The following is a 14,336-nucleotide window of genomic DNA, read 5'->3' on the forward strand; positions in this document are numbered from 1 at the left end:
TATTATTTTTGGCAGCTTTGCAGAAGATCTGCCACTCAGTGGTAGCAAAAAAGTGACTTAATATAAAATCCGATTTATCCGAGCAATGTTGAATGGTTCATAACACTGGCCTCTCCTGTTTAAGCTTCTGCTTGTAAACGGGAAGTAGCAGAATGGAGGCGTAATCAGATTTGCCGAAAGGAAGTCAGGGGAGGGCTTTGTAACCATCCCGGCAGTAAGTGTAAACGTGTTTACACTTGTCCAACGTGTTTGTTCCGTGTGTCGGGCAGTTTATGTGTTGATATAAATTAGGCATTGTTTTTTTCAAGTTCGCACCGTTGAAATCCGATGAATGCCCGCTCAGAATGTGTATTCTTGTGTCTGTTAAGGTGACCGTGTAATTCATCCAGTGCCCTTGTGAAATTTGCCTGTGGCAGAATATACACCACTGTGAGAACTACCGATGTGAACTCCCTCGGTAGATAGAAATCATAACATTTTATTGTCAGATGTTCAAGATGTGTAGAGCATTATGTTGAAATACATCTGTGAACCAAAAATTGTTTACCATGAAGCATACCACGCCGCCTTTGCTCTTACCTGAGTCCAAAGTTCTGTCCTGATGGTGAATAGAAAATCCTCCCAGGAGGATAGCAGAGTCCGGAACAGACGGGTCAAGCCAGATTTCGATAAACGCCAGCACATTGCAGTTCTTGATGTCCCGTTGGAAAGCAAGCTTTGCTCTCAGTTCATCTTTCAATTTCAAACACTCTCATTGTATTTGATACTGAAACTGCTTTTTTGCAGATAGAAAGCCTACTTCCTAACTACAAATCTTGAACCTTGGGAGAGTAATCACAAGGTAAGTGAACTTTGCTAAGATGTATTTTTACAGTGTAAAAAAATCTCTTGCTTGACCAGCCCATGTTAACTGTCCCTCCAGCAGAGGTACAAGCGAGAAAAGTATTAGCACATTTTGTTATCCAGCTCTCAATTTTCTAACCAATTTAGCTAGTAGAGAGTCACAGTCACAGAGAGTCAGAGCCTCTACTGGCAAGCAACAGGTGTAGGGCAGAATACACCTGGGACACCAATCCATCGCTAGACACACACAGAAACGCCCACACTCACACCAGGGCTAATTTTGTGCTAGATTTCTAGGTTTTCTAGAAATTTGGAAATATAGATGAAGAAATGGATGAGATGCAGGTTGTCAAATATTTATAATTATAATTTTGTAGTTGAACCAAATATATGAATAATAGTTTACAGCAATTTTTTAAATATCGAAATGCCAATTAATTTCTTTTGGTAACCAACACGAAACCACAATTCATAAGATTGTTCATCATCCTTTCTAAAGGTTATTGCACAGTAGCAAAAAGGATATGAGACCTGTTCTGATCTTGTTACTGGGGTTACTGTCAAGGCATTTTGCTTTCTGTATTTACAGTAGATTCAGCCTTGACTGAATGGTATGTATGGGCATGTTTAGCATTATAATCGTATCCTGTACTATGCCTGGCTACCATACTGTAATGTACAATAATATTATCTCAAAGAATGTAATTGGTAAAAGGTAGACCATGCCAAGAGCATTGATTTGCTATTCTATAATTCATACTCATTTGAAGCCTGATGTCATGAGATTTAACTAGATAGAACCTAATCAAACCTGGTCCTGGTCAGTATTAAGATGGAAGACCTCTAAGGATTAATAGGATCCTGCAAATGGTTTGGTGCCCCAGTAGGTGGTAGGTGATTTTACCTAAAGAGGAGTTTCCAAACTGAAGTCCAAATATAAACACTAGAGACACTGTGCGTCAGAAAGTTCCTTGCTCTTTGATGAAATGTTAAAATGAGGTCCTGATTACTTTGTCATTCTAGAACACATGGCACTGTTTTGAAGAGTAAGGTTTTTAACCCTGGTGTTGTGGGACACCTGCTCTACTTTTGCCTTGTACAAACTGGCATTCCTCCTAAAGCTCCTCCTTAATTCAGCTGATGAGGTAACCCCCGCTAACCCCATCATGATATTATATCTGCTGTATCCTAAGCAGCTGTCAGTTATTGTTTACTTTTAGAGACATTACAAGAGGATTCCAACTTTCATATTTGCTGTGTGGTTTACAGTTGTTTGCTTGGGACAAACAAGAAGTGCAGGCATGGGGCCAGTATGGGCTACTTCACTAATAACTTGAGCAAACAGAGCCTGTGGCTGGCCCCTGGGTGAGTCCTTCTGGACCTCTGTGTCACACAGTGCAGAGCTGGGCAGCCTGATCGGTGAAGAGAGTGCTCCAGGGCACCTTCAGTTACAGTAAGCCATCTGATAGGGGATATATCCAAGGAGAGAGAGAAGAGACATATTTGTGCAGGGAAATCAAATATTTATTTAGTAGCAACAAACTGCAGGGAGTGCCACATTCAGCTTGTTTAGAGCCTCTGTGCGAGTACAACTGTGTTTGTTCAGATGTATTAGGCCGGGGTTCTTAACCTTTTTGAGAGCGCGACCGGGTTAAAAATATTTCGCCACCTTACCCCCCGACACACACACAGATTTTAAAATCGTCACGTTGTATAAATTGTAAGCCTACTCACTTAATAATGATAACAATCATATTTTTATTTATATAGCACATTTCAGACAATTTGTTGCAACTCAAAGTGCTTGTTGCAAAAAAAATAAGATAAACTTTAAGCAACTTAAAATAAGCAACAATAACACATTAAAAGAACCGTGCACAAACAATACAAATAGCACTTAAATTTATATAAGAAACGTCAAGTAAAAGCAAGAGTAAAAAAAAATAAGTTTTGAGCTGCCGTTTAAAAATATCCACAGAGCCAGCCTCTCTAATATGTGTTTAGGAATACTATTCCACAGTTTGGGTGCATAGTAGTAAAAGGCTGCCTCTCCAGTCATCCTATGCTTAATTTTTGGAATAATCTTTAAAAGTCGTGCACCTGTTGCACTGGCCTTGATGGAATTTACAGTACGAACAGCTTCCTCAATTACTTGTTTGAGTTCGGGGGCATTTTCTTACCCACGAGGGCCTGTCTACGAATCTTACAATGCGTCCACAAAACGAACAGAGTAATTCCCTGTACTTACGTGACTAGCCCACTATGTTTGCCAGTCATAGCTCGTTCACCGTCTGAGCAGATTCCCACACACTTGTTCCAGTCAATTTCATGCTCAGGTACATATAATAAAAGTTGATCGCCAGGGGCATGCTCAGGAAGAGGACTACAGAACAAAAAATCCTCATTAATTTCTCCCTCTTCAAAAAATCTGGTGTAAACAAGCATTTGTGCATCTCCGGAGACATCAGTGGTCTCGTTAAGTTGTAAAGAAAAATACACACTAGATTTTATCTTAGCGATCTCCTCCTCTTCCATGTCTCTTGCCATATGCCCAATGCTGTTAGACACAGTATCATTTGACACTATCAATACTAGCTGCTCTGCAGCACTTTTCCCACACATGATGGAAACCATTTCCTTAGCGCACGGTAAGAAAAACGTCTCACTAAACGTGTGTGGCTTTCCAGTTTTGGAAATCCAGTTAGCTATGATGAAAGATGCCTGTAGTGCCTTCTGGTTCACAGTGGTGGCTTTTTGGAGGGTAGATTAGCTCCTCTTAGCTTTAGTTTAAAAAAACTTGTCCTATTTTCTCATTTTCTTCGTTTTTTTCTGTTCTGAGTTTTCTGCTGTGCATTTCTCCACATTATCTTTAGCTCTCACTCTTCCAGTGCCACCTATTAAAAACTATCCATTGCTAGGCTAATCATAACTACTTTGCGCAAAAGAAAAAAGTGCTACAAATATAAATGCAATTGTGGTCCACCCAATAGAAATGAATGTACTGCCCTCACCGGCGCACCGTAGAGCACGCTGGGAGTTGTAGCCGGGGGATAGTCTGTGGGTTCCCAGACTGATCGCTAAGCCACCCTGCTAATGTAAATAGTCTTAACCATGCAGGTGTATGTAATCGTTAATTGTTTGCTTCTGTTATTGTCCTTTGATGTGTAACCACCCTGAAGCTGGGTAAGTGTCCCATTTACCACTCCAGTGCCTGTGTTAATGATTGGTTGATTCTGTCTGTTGCCTATTGTGTGACCCCCCAGGAGTTAACAACCCCAGTATTCGGCTAATCTAAATGGGAACCTGCTGCTGCTGAACAAGTTCTGTGATGTTTGATTTGATTTTTCTGTTAAATGAAATAAAACAGAAAAAGTGTAAAGGCTTAATGATGATAACTTGGAAACATCAGGTAATAATAACCTGTGATGCACAGGCCCATACAGTATGTCAGTGGATGAAAACATTCCTCTGTTTGCAAGATTTTGACTGTCCACAATTATTTCATTAGACAATAAGTGAATCGTTTTTTTAGAAGCTCTATTTTGAAATGATTTGTAGTGAATACTGTTCATTTTCTAGTCTAAACAAAACAACAATAATAACAGTATTCTTACTTTAAATTGTCATTGGTTCAATCTGGAATGAAGTAGGACAAAAGGTTTGACTATATATTTAATAAAAATACTAAAATACAAACAGATCATCAAATCAAATCATCACATCAGTTCCTGTATTTAGCTCGTGGTTTCTACATTTGCATGGGTATATTTGAGCTCTGTAATCTGTGAAATCACGTTGAGATAGATCTCTGCATAGTGGTGAACTCCTGTGGATTTTAGATGGGGTGGTGGAAAAAATTAAATTCTTGATTGAATTCATGCAATGCATGGCAAATTGTATTGGAATGAGAAGATGGAAATTCAGGGTTATAGCTCCTGTTGACATCTAGATATTTTCATCTATTTGTGTTACCCCTCTTGGCATAATTGTCTTGATTCTAGGCTGATCTTTGCTTGTTGCTTCCCAGTTAAGAAGAACATGAATTTGATTCTTCTCATCTAGTTTAAATAGCTGATCTGATGTAACAATCAATTTAGCAGCAGCTGCAGCTTGTAAAAACTAAGATGGGCAAAGTTGAGTTCATTTATGGCTGTAATAGATGTGGACTTAAATGCCCAGATAACAACTATTCAGCACTTAAAATGATAACTGATTTCAGGTTAAGAAAGAGGAGTAGATAGAGGTATTGCATACTCATGCAGAAAAGTTCAGAATCTATAGTAACCTTGCTGGAGGATTGAGCATATTGTGACAACATTCATAAAGCTGGTGTGTAGAGAGCACACAGAATAATTGGGGCTTGATTTTACAAAGGCCATGCCCTGATGTTAGTTTTCAAAGTTCTCCACTGGACGATGTTCACTTTTTTTAATTAAAAAGGCTTTTTTCTGGTTGGCCATAAGGCAATCTGGCCCCTGTTTGCTTGGATATGTTTTAGTCTATCAATCCAGTATTTCTGTTTCTATTTCCATTTTGCAGTATCAGCTTTGAATATCACTATTGCTGATGGCACATTATATGTACAGTAAATAATATCTTCTAGTTCCTGCCTCATCTGCTAACCATTTTTTAATTTTTTTTGGTGCTTTGTTGGAGTGTTAAATAAATTAGAATAAGTATACATTACTGCCTTTAATTTTGCTTTGGAGAAAGCCGGTTGTACTGCTGATGAAACACTTCCGGTACCTTGGTGTTGAGATTTTCTCTTTGTTACATGCCATCACAATAAACTTCAATAACACTTTTACAGTTTATCACTGATTTGAACAGATCGCACCATTTGGTTATTTTCATGTTTGCATCTCTGTTAAAAAAAGGAATGTACTTCCTCAATTGAAGCTTTTTAGTTCCAATTCCTCTTTCTTCACTTTTAGGGTGTCAGGATAGACTGGATATTTAAAATTAAATTCAAATGGAAAGGGAATTGACCGTGTATCAAATCTGTCACTCTGTAGCTTGAGAGATCTACAGGTGGCTTACCACTGCCAGACTTAAATTTTTTAAATTAATTTTAATTATTGTAGTCCTTTCTTTTGAGAGCTTTGCTTCGTTTAATATGGCCACTCCTGTTTCATACCCACCTGTAGAAAGTCTGGTCTCTCTATATAAACGTCAGGATTTTAATGATATGTATTCCCCTAAGAAATGGTGCTTTGGACCTATAATTACCTGTATATACTTAATAACAATTTGCCATTTACTAAAAAGATTCACAAATTCTCAGAAGACATGACATTCCTATTCTCCTGTTCTTCTTAATCACAGGCTTCTTACATCCAAACTATCTTTCTCTTCTCCACTTTAGAGAAATAAAGAGATTCATATTCTAGCAAATTTATAACATAGAATGTATTTGCTTTCAGCATTAACTTCCTTGTTCCTCATTTCGTTTTGCACTTACATCTTTGGTGTTCCCTAGTGGATGACGATTGCTATGCACCCAAAAATATAAGAGACTGGTTTCCATGTTTTGTGTTTTTTAGTTTTCGTGCAAGCCTTAAGCATTTTTTACTGTTTGGAAGCGGGATTTAAATAATACAGAGAAAGAAAGTTCCTGGTTTCTAAAAATTATGATTATCAAATGATTCACTTAAATTTTCTTCAGAGAATAGTTGATCCATAGTTTCTATCACTGATTTCTGATCCTGTTTTAGCGGTCCTATGAAATTGAATTTGGTGGAGGCAGTACTACATTTAATGGGGATGTTGATATTATATTGTTTTTGTTATGTCTTTGAAAAAAATAAAAAGAATTGGTTCAGAAAAAAACGTTGCGATTATGCAATGTGGTGTTTTGTTCTTATCACTATGTTAGGGAGTTCAGTCTTTTATTCCACATAGGATTTATTCTATGCCACATTAGCAGACGTTTTAATGCAAACCTAAGCTTGCTGCTGTATTGTTTCTGCTTGAATATCACAATTAATTAGGAGCCAGAATTTCAATTCTTTGACCCTGTGGAGTGTACATTACTGGCTTTAATGGCTAATGGTATAAGCATGTTTAAATAATGCATTGTACCACAATATCCAGAAGCGGTAGCTACAGCTTGTTGTGATTCTATGATTCTACAATCAGTAGCAAGACTCAATAAGATATTTTTCCCCATGATTTCATAGTTACAGAGTCTTACAAATGTATTCAGACCCTTTCCACAGTATATCAATTTTGTAAAATTACAAAATGATACATACTCTGTGGTACAAACTTTATATTTTATTAAAAATGTGAATGCTCAATGTAAACATTTCTAAGCCTCAGGTCTTTCTGGGTAAGTCTCTACTTTCTTTGCAGACCATTTTGGTGAGATTGTTGTCCTTTGGTCCTGGCAAAATTGCTCGCGTCCTCTCAAGTGGCTTGGGAATCATTAATGCACAGCAGATTTCAAGTCTTTCTTTCTATTCTACATTCTTTCTATAAGTCTTTCTATTGTACATAGAATTCAAGTCAGCATTCTGACTGGACCTCTCAAGGACATTCACTTTCTTATTAAGCCACTCCAGTGAAGCTTGGGGTTGTGCTTTTAGTCATTGTTCTGCTGAAAGCTAATTTTTTAAAGATTTACCAGTGCTTTGCTCCATCTACAGTATGTTCTCACCTGTCTTGACAATGTTGACTTTGTTGGGTCTGCATCACATATAATTGCAAATAATGCAATTTGGACAAAATGTTGTCTGACCACAAAATCTTTTGCTAAATGTTTGCACTATCACTTAAATGCTTTGTTGCAAACCCTATGCAGGATTTGAAATGTGTTTTCCATTCTGCCGTACAGGCCAGCATTATCAAATGACTGGGATATTGTTGACTTCTACACATTTTCTCAAATCTTAATCGTCAATCAATCAACCAACCAGTCAATAAATTTTATTTTTATATAACTCCTTTCAATACAGGGCTTACTCAAGGAAAAGTGCAGATGGAGCAAAGTAAGGGTAAATCTCAAGGCACTATATATACAATATAAAACAGTACAGTGTACTGAATATACAATAAAATGAGAAATTAAAAGTTCACCGGAAACACATATCTTTTAAAATCAGATTTAAATCTTCAACAGAAGCTGCATTTTTAATATGGTAAGAGTATTTAAAAAATGAGATACTGGTGCTGAAAAAGTTCGGTCCCCTACCATATGATGTGTCCTTGGAATGTTAAAGAGCCTAGGACCAGTGAACAAGTTGGGACATGTGGCAATCATAACTCTTGAAGGTACACAGTCTATCCTGTAAGAGACTGGTAGCCAGTGAAGGTTTTTAAGTACAGGAGAAATATGTTAATTTGGTCTTTGTGAGCACTTGATGAGTACTGTTCTGTGCATACTCTGATTTCTGTAGAAGCTTGTTCAATGAACCAGTGAACAAGGAATTGCAGTAGTCTAATCTTGAGGAAAAGAAGAAATAAAATCATCTCAGCCTTTGAACTTTTTTGCATTTTCAAAGTCACAGTTAGCCTCAAAGTTACATCACTAACAAGCTTCCTTCTTGCTTGCCTGCTTGGTTTGGAGGAACTGCCAGATTAAGACAGTATCTGGGTAATATAATATACATTTCACTTCAAGAAACCTTCACAGCAAGCTGATGGAGCCAAATGCTTGGCTGAGGAAAAGGATGGGTTGCCGGATGCCATTCTGACCTCTAATAACAGCTTTCTGATTTGACAGTTTCATGCAAATGCAGTGAATGCATAACTGGGAATAAAGAGGAGTAGCCCCCATGAGAAAATAAAATGACAGAAAATAAATGTAAATAAATGAGCCAATGGTCATTTTAGTTTACTGTTTGCTGTGTAACTTTAGCACAAGACAAAGTGGCACTTTGATATGTAGTATAATAATTTTACTATTTAATGCATTTATCCTAACCATATATTAGTCCCTGCTTACAATATTAGTATAAATAATTTCCTAGACATATCAGCCATTTATAAACGTTTAAAACTTAACAAATAAGAAATAATATTTTAACCATCATCTGAAATAAAAAAATAAATCTGGTCTCATAGAAAAGTTTTACATAACACATAACATACTGTACAACAGTACAGATGGTCTTCTAATGCTCCTGATGAGCTTCATCTTCTGGTACATTGTGAATTTTATGAAAATATTAAAGGGACTTCAGAATCTGATGAAAGATATATGAAGTTTACAAAACAGTTCACATATTTCATATATGTGAAATCTAAAATGTAATAATCTAAGTCCTAATAATACATAAAGGTAACCCGATGAGACAAATGACACAAACCATGATACTTTCAACTAGGGCTGGGCGATAATTCGATAACGATAATTATCGCGATATAATTTTCCTCGATATAATTTTAACAAAAGTTCGATAAATGTTCGATATATATGTTTTAGCTTTGCGCATGATATGCGCATGCGCACAAAATACTGCGCAAGTGCACGTGCGTGTTGCAGACCGGGCAGCTAATGTGGTGTTGTTTACCCACATGGTGGTGGCTGAAAGAATTGTAGTTAGAGTGGAGAAATGAGCGACACTGAAGCAAATGTAGTGCTGCCAACGACCAGCTCGAAGGACGATGACATCGTCTACAGAAAAGGTCGTTCAACTTCGGTAATTTGGAGATATTTTGGCTTTTTACGATCAGACATAAAACAGAGCACTTTAAACTGCAGTCTGTCTGAGCCATCTTCTACAGTGGTGTGAAAAAGTGTTTGCCCCCTTCCTGATTTCTTATTTTTTTGCATGTTTGTCACACTGAAATGTTTCAGATCATCAAACAAATTGAAATATTAGACAAAGATAACACAAGTAAACACAAAATGCAGTTTTTAAATGAAGGTTTTTATTATTAAGGGAAAAAAAAATCCAAACCTACATGGCCCTGTGTGAAAAAGTGATTGCCCCCTAAACCTAATAACTGGTTGGGCCACCCTTAGCAGCAACAACTGCAATCAAGCGTTTGCGATAACTGGCAATGAGTCTTTTACAGTGCTGTGGAGGAATTTTGGCCCACTCATCTTTGCAGAATTGTTGTAATTCAGCCACATTGGAGGGTTTTCGAGCCTTAACCGCTTTTTTAAGGTCATGCCACAACATCTCAATCGGATTCAGGTCAGGACTTTGACTAGGCCACTCCAAAGTCTTCATTTTGTTTTTCTTAAGCCATTCAGAGGTGGACTTGCTGGTGTGTTTTGGATCATTGTCCTGCTGCAGAACCCAAGTTCGCTTCAGCTTGAGGTCACGAACAGATGGCCGGACATTCTCCTTCAGGATTTTTTGGTAGACAGCAGAATTCATGATTCCATTTACCACAGCAAGTCTTCCAGGTCCTGAAGCAGCAAAACAGCCCCAGACCATCACACTACCACCACCATATTTTACTGTTGGTATGATGTTCCTTTTCTGAAATGCTGTGTTACTTTTACGCCAGATGTAATGGGACACACACCTTCCAAAAAGTTCGACTTTTGTCTCGTCAGTCCACAGAGTATTTTCCCAAAAGTCTTGGGGATCATCAAGATGTTTTCTGGCAAAACTGAGAGGAGCCTTTATGTTCTTTTTGCTCAGCAGTGGTTTTCGTCTTGGAACTCTGCCATGCAGGCCGTTTTTGCCCAGTCTCTTTCTTATGGTGGAGTCATGAACACTGACCTTAACTGAGGCAAGTGAAGCCTGCAGCTCTTTGGATGTTGTTGTGGGGTTTTTTGTGACCTCCTGGATGAGTCGTCGCTGCGCTCTTGGGGTAATTTTGGTCGGCCGGCCACTCCTGGGAAGGTTCACCACTGTTCCATGTTTTCGCCATTTGTGGATAATGGCTCTCACTGTGGTTCGCTGGAGTCCCAAAGCTTTAGAAATGGCTTTATAACATTTTCCAGACTGATAAATCTCAATTGCTCTGTTTCTCATTCGTTCCTGAATTTCTTTGGATCGCAGCATGATGTCTAGCTTTTGAGGATCTTTTGGTCTACTTCACTTTGTCAGGCAGGTCCTATTTAAGTGATTTCTTGATTGAGAACAGGTGTGGCAGTAATCAGGCCTGGGTGTGGCTAGAGAAATTGAACTCAGCTTTCCAAAGATGTGATAAACCACAGTTGATTTATGTTTTAACGGGGGGGGCAATCACTTTTTCACACAGGGCCATGTAGGTTTGGATTTTTTTTTTCCCTTAGTAATAAAAACCTTCATTTAAAAACTGCATTTTGTGTTTACTTGTGTTATCTTTGTCTAATATTTCAATTTGTTTGATGATCTGAAACATTTCAGTGTGACAAACATGCAAAAAAATAAGAAAACAGGAAGGGGGCAAACACCTTTTCACACCACCGTATGTGTGTTTTATCACACTGCAGTATTTAATTTTTCTATTAAGATATTTATTTTGTAAATTTTACTTGTGCATGTTTTGACATAAAAAGACTTAAATACTCTGCCTCAGATTTGTTTAATGTTTCTGCTGTTTGGCAAGTGTTGTGTTCTTAAAATAAAGAGTTGTTTAATTTACCAATTAACTGTCTGGTTTCTTCAACTTTCACTCAGGAGAAAAAATCTGCCTTTAAACTTGAAAGAAATAATGATTTGACATTTATTGTGATAATTATCGATATCGACTGATTTGAACATTTTTATCGTGATAATGTTTTTGGCCATATCGCCCAGCCCTACTTTCAACAATGATTTATCCTCAAATGATTCAACATGCAGTATCCATATGTGACAAAGTATGTGAACCACGTTGTTTTGCATTTGGGATGAGATTCTTCTTTGAAATCAGTGTTTTGTATCTGCCAGACATAACATTTCTAATTGGGGCCCAAAGACTTCTGTTTTTGTTTTATCTGTACAGAGAATATTGTTCCAGAACTCTTGTGGATCATCTACAGTTGAGTTACAGATGATTAGACCATATAGCACTTCAACAGAATTCTGTTGTGAAGAGCAGGTAACCAAAATTGTGTAATTGTTTTATATGACAGGGCAGGTCAAACACTCACCTGAATTGATTGGAACACCTGACTCCTTGATTGGAATACCTGACGACAATTACCCTCTTTTCAAGATGTCATTATCCTAGAGGTTCACATACTTTTTCCTTAAATGACCTTGATTGTTTAAACTATTTCTTCAATAAAGATATGGCAACGTAAACTTTTGCGTATATTGTTTGTTAAATAAATCTTTATTTATCATTATGATCTTATTAGATGAAGATCAGATCACAGTTTAGGAGCCATTCATGCAAAAAAATCCATATAATTCCTAAGAGTTTACAAACTTTTTCTCACAGCTGTACAGTATATGTTGTTGGGTGAACTTGATGATCTGTTTGAAGAGCAGTGGTTTTCTCCTTACTATCCTTCAATGAATGCCATTCTTGTTCAGTCATTTTCTGATAGCTGAGTCATAAACAGTCACTTTAGCCAAGGTGAGAATGGTCTGCAATTTCGTGGATGTTACTGGGTTTCTTTTGAACTTTTCTTCACTTCCTTGATGATTTTCTGGTTTGTTCTTGGAATGCTTTTGGTAGGACGGCCGCTCCGCGTTAGAGTGAGTATGGTTTTGAACTTTCTCCATTTGTAGACTCTGACGAATCTCTCTGGTGGTGGATTGGTGGAGCCCTTAATCCTTAGAAATGATCTTGTAACTCTTTCTGGACTGATGAGCATCAATAACTCTTTTTCTGAGATCCTCAGAGATTATGATCATGGCATGACTTTTTTCCACACACTTGATCCACTCACAATGTTTCTGATCTTTATATAGGGTGTGGTTTTCCAAACTCAGCCTCCAAGATTTACCGAATTATTTAATCACCTACAGTTCCATTAATCGAAGGTTCACTTATGTTTTCACATCAACTGTACCTTAAAGGGGAACTGAATATATTCATATTTCGGAATTAGAGAGAATCAGCATTGATGAGTGCATTTCAAACCACAACAAAAGTAAAATGTACACAGTAACTTATATAAACCTCCAATTTATACCACAAAATGAACTAAATTTCCAGGTATGCTTAGAGGCGTTTTCTGTGATTCAGAAGGAGGCAACAAAACTTCTGGCTTTATGACATTGTAAACAAGCAGGCTTGTGAATACATCTATTTAAATCCAACAGAAATATTGCTTTCGATTTTGGACGGTTTTGCCAACAAATACTGCTTACTTGTTAACTCTGCATGCTGATCACATTGGAACATTTCTGCTGTAAAATGTCTGCTGCACAACCTGTCTTTACTCGCTCGTACATCACATTACATTAGTAATTACTGAGGCTAGTGAGCAGGAAGGGACGAATCATGTTGCAATTCAAATGCGAGTTTGCGACAACATGGCGACTATTTTTTAAAAAGTTTAAAGTGAATGAATTTATTTTGTTTCCAAGATTTAATAACCGACCTGAGAAGTTGGGAAGGCAGTCCCAGTTTAATTACTCATTGTTTGTTTAATTCATATTTTTCCAGGAGACATGCATTTTGTTACTACAGTATAATCACAATTGTATATTTACATAAAGAATGGTTTTGATTCAAGAAAGCTATCATGGTAAAACTGTAAAATGTGCATATTTATTTGAGTTTTCTCAGCACTGTAAATATAGAACTCATTAAACATATTGTAGAATTTCTTACTAATAAAAAGAAATTTACCCTTCTCTCTTATCTGTAAATATAAATAACAGTGTTTTGAAATTCCGTAAAAGTGTATGGTGAAATACAATTTTAAGTAATTTACTGATTCTAGAATTTTTTCTGTATCATTAACAATTTATTTTGTCATTAAAAATTAATTTAAAGTATTTCTAAAAATATACAGAATAAACACTATTAACTATTAAATGCAGGCAGTTCACACTATCTCTAGTGACTTGCAGTGTATTGCAGAGTAACAGTTAGAGTGGAACAACTGCAGTGACATTTTTCGAGGAAAATATTGCTGAGTGCAAAGCCATTCTGATTAATACTTTACATAATGACTGAAGCCATTAGCTGCTTGTGACTGGGATTCTCCAGATAGTGGGATATAATTTCCAGGCAGGTTTGAGTTGACCAGGGTGTCCAACACTAGAGTCTTGTCTACACAACAGCTTTCTCATGAATTGCTGGGCACATGTGTGCTTGCAGTGTTGCCTGTGTCCTTCTGCTGCCTGGGGAAATACAAGGTGGATGGCCTGGATATTCTGAAGAAAAGCATGTGCGGTCCTTATGTCTCCCATGTCTCCCCTGCTAATAGAATGGAGCCTGTGGTGAATTCTAATCAGTTCAAATCAGTTGAATCAAATCGAATCAGTTTGATTCAGTTCATCAATTCTAAATAGGCAATAATGACAAGAAGTTCTGAACTAAAATATAAACAACATTTTCTGTTATTTGTTTTGAGAAATTTGGAATTGTCAGTTGCCAAAGTCAGCATGGCCACTAATCCCAACCCCACTTCTGACAGTGTTGCTAGTAGTGTGCCGCTACAT

General features: G+C 37.3%; 1 protein-coding gene across 8 annotated transcripts in view; it reads left to right on the plus strand.

The window, feature by feature from the left end:
- Window positions 1-14,336, plus strand: part of fut8a (fucosyltransferase 8a (alpha (1,6) fucosyltransferase)) — a 401,280-nt gene that overhangs the window by 144,015 nt on the left and 242,929 nt on the right. For all 8 annotated transcript variants that reach the window (XM_088924800.1, XM_088924806.1, XM_088924802.1 and 5 more), the window contains one exon: window positions 787-841. The gene's annotated coding sequence lies outside the window, so the exon portion shown is untranslated. The remainder of the gene's footprint in view (window positions 1-786; window positions 842-14,336) is intronic.

This window comes from Atractosteus spatula, chromosome 9 (assembly GCF_055471065.1).
Source record: "Atractosteus spatula isolate fAtrSpa1 chromosome 9, fAtrSpa1.hap1, whole genome shotgun sequence".
Taxonomy (NCBI): domain Eukaryota; kingdom Metazoa; phylum Chordata; class Actinopteri; order Semionotiformes; family Lepisosteidae; genus Atractosteus; species Atractosteus spatula.